At 26.2% G+C, this 3,534-nt stretch overlaps 1 long non-coding RNA gene across 1 annotated transcript; it reads left to right on the forward strand.

The window, feature by feature from the left end:
• Positions 1-1,159: 1,159 nt before the first annotated feature.
• Positions 1,160-2,496, forward strand: LOC137836458 (uncharacterized). The gene is made up of 3 exons (XR_011085286.2): positions 1,160-1,323; positions 1,474-1,548; positions 2,326-2,496. It is a non-coding gene; the product is annotated as an uncharacterized LOC137836458 (long non-coding RNA).
• Positions 2,497-3,534: the final 1,038 nt, after the last annotated feature.

Here is a 3,534-nt window from a genome sequence, read left to right on the forward strand (position 1 = left end):
AAATATAATACCAAAATTTTAGTTATATGATAAAATAAAAGAAAAATGTATAAAATATACTAAATTGATGTATTAAAATTAAGATTTGAAAGTGCAAATACTTAAGTCTGATATAATTAAATTTCAGATAATTATTTTATGTTACTTATTGATAGAGTTGGGACACACAATAAGAAGGGCTTTTGGTTGATAGGTAAATGAAAATGTATTTTGTGAGCATCATTTTGTATAAGGGTTGACCATTCTTGAAGTGGTTTCATTTAATTTCATTGTTATTTGTCGATAAATTTTTTTTATTTATGTTACATTATTTTTCTCAATTTTAAAAGTTTTAAAATCTAAATCTAAAATTTATATTTAAAATATTATACATTATTGATCTTTAACCAATTAAAGAAATTTTTATATTAAAATATAATTCAATAATATTAAAGTGGTTAATAAAATAAAGAAACAAATGTAAACCTACACATAAATGAGATAGTTTGTTATCCACATATTACATATGGTACTAGAGAATCATATAATTATCAACCTGTCATCTTATTATCAACTTAATTTTGACTATATATTTTTAATTCCACAATATTTCATATTAATTATATACTATATTATAAAAATTATAGAATTAGTAAAAAAAATATATACATATATATCACATCAATTAACAACATTTCTGTGTTTTAATAGAGACCATATCAAAATGATATCAAAATGATTAACAAAATGTATATTTGTGACACTTGTATTAAAATATTCTCTAATTGACAGGAAACTAACGTAAGTAACTATTTTTATTTATTTATTTGTTATCAAGCCTTTTAATCTGAATAAACTTTTCTCCTGATTTTGCTTAAAGATATTATTGATCAATAATATATAATATCTGAAATATTTTACAATTTTAATTCAAATATATTATTTATAAATTGCCAATAAAATAAAATTGTAAGAATAAAAGTAACTTTGACATCTAAAGTAAATTTAAATACTTGTACTGTAATACTTTTATCATCGCCAAAATAATTAAATTTAATATAAATTAAATAAAATGGAATGTCCGATGTCTTGTTTTGAATATATTTTATTTTTCTTAAAGCGATCTATTTTTAGAACAAACCAACTATAACAGCGTTTAAACCACGCAGAGTTTCTTTCTTGTTCTTTTTCTTCCTTATCTCCATTTCTCTCTCTCTCCATATTCTTTTCTTTCCCTCTCTTTTAATTTTCTCTCCCAATATTCATCTATTTTATAATCTGATCAGACCACGTTGTAGCTGGCGAGTTAAGGAACATTTCTACCCGATCAGATTTTCAAACAGAGTAAGTTCATTTTTACTCTAAATATTCTTTGTTCTCTGTTTTTCCTTAGGATTTAGTCATCAATCTTGGTGGGTCAGTTGAGAAGTTTAATCCTCTCAACTTATTCTATTATATACTGAAATTTTGTTCTGTTTGGATAATTTGCATTAGGCCCGTAAATCTTCAAGTTTATCCAAACGGTGGGGAATAAAATTCTAAAAGTTGCTTGGAAAGCAAGCAATTGAGGTAAGGGAAGCTAAATTTAATTTTTAATAGCACCCTAGGATAGAAAATCTGAATGCGGAAGGGACCTGGTCCCAATATTCAATTTCTCTTGCAGGGATGTTGTGTGTTTATTTATATTGGGTTGTTTGTTTATATATTATTTAAATTTGTGGAAATATTGAGTTTTGATGATTTAGTATTAAAGTGTTATTTTTTTATGTCAAATAAACTTTTGAATATTGTGGATAACTTTTTGAATGATATTGTATGACAGAATGGTATGGAATTGAATTCATACATTTGGGATAATGTATGGACTGATGTTTGCTGTGTATTAAGTATTGATGCCTATGTGGTAACAGAGATCTCCGAGCTTCACTGATGATCTCAGTCACATAGACTAAGATATTAGGTGGTGAGAAGCTGATGGGGGAGTTCATGCACACCGTGACATATGAGATGCACGGCTTGGGTTGTATTGAACTTATCCTGATCCTTTCTGTTGGATTCGCTGGTAATCTTTGGATCAGGTGTTAGTCTCTGGTAGGACTTATTTAATACGGGTCTTCCGGAAGACGTTGTTTGTTGAATATTCTGGATGTATAGATCCATGTGAGATCTATGTGATTGTTTATTGTTGAGATTTAAAGAAATATGAATAATTTGAGAAATTGATCATGTAATTTGGTTTTCTCTTTTGATATAATTGTGTATATTATAAAATTCTATTTTCACTACCTTACCCTTGCTTCTCTTGTTGTGTTTGAACTGCAATGACTGTACTATGTACACGAGCAGATGACCATACAGGTGCAGGAGAGCCGTAGAGGGTTCAGAGTCTTATTTTGAGCTGTGTATATGTAAATATTTGTATTTCTATAAATCCTAATCATGTATGAGGAATGTTTTTGAAAAACTCCAAGTTTGTATAGAAACTGGTAGAACTTTTATTGTAATAGTTATATGTAAATTATGGGGTGTTACACCAACCACAATAAGAATTCAAATCTATCAATATAAGTTATAATAACAAGTACTTAAAATAAGAGGATATAATTAGTTTTTATTTTGAAAAATTAAAACAAAAGTATAAAGTATAAATTATAGATAATCATCAAATATTTTTATGATGAATGATAAGATTAAATAAGATTAAAGAGAAGTGAGGAAGAAAAAGATACCGATGAACTGCGGAAATTAATTACAATAAGATAAATTAATTATGATTTCAATTATCCATAATTCAAATATAATTAATTCTAAACATAAAGATAATATATTTAAATTTATTAATTAACATTATCCGTAATTCTAATATATCCTAATACTATGGATTTTTGGAAGGTAGTACTAAAAAAATATGAGGTTCCTGAACGTTTTGAAAATCTAACTCAAATAAAGTATCATAAAGAAGAAGAAAAAAAAAAGACAAAAATATGTCTTTTTTTTATATATAAAAAAATATTTTTACAATAACTATAAACTTCAAATCTATACTTTGTAAATAAAATAATCAAAGACTTGTAAGTGCAAGGAGACAAAAATAATTAAAAGTTATATGGATAAACTTTTGAGTATAACAAATAAAGTTAAACTTCTCAAAGAACCCCTTTTCTGATGAAATAATATTGTTAAAAAATTATGATTACTATATTAGAAAAATAAGAGTAAAAAATCTCCACTTTTTTGAGTGAAAGATATGTTAACTATCAATTTGTAAATGCCTTATAGGCTAGAGAACAAAAACAATGATGAGACGAGACTATACAATGTGTTTTTCATGTAAAAGCACAAATTTTTATAGGTGGAAAAAACAAAGAACAATAAATGGAAGAAAAAGATGAAAGAAGGTTCCAAAAATCAATAAGGTGAGAACTTTCTCTCTTATCCAAATCGCAAAAAGATAACTTAATGTTGGTGGAGGCTAGATGTCAAGTGTAAAAACTACAGTGATTTGGGATGTGTAAAACGAATCTGCAAGTCTAAATCAAAAGAGGTAAAAGTAAT

The sequence above is a fragment of the Phaseolus vulgaris genome, chromosome 4 (assembly GCF_051622355.1).
Source record: "Phaseolus vulgaris cultivar YP4 chromosome 4, ASM5162235v1, whole genome shotgun sequence".
In the NCBI taxonomy this organism is placed as follows: domain Eukaryota; kingdom Viridiplantae; phylum Streptophyta; class Magnoliopsida; order Fabales; family Fabaceae; genus Phaseolus; species Phaseolus vulgaris.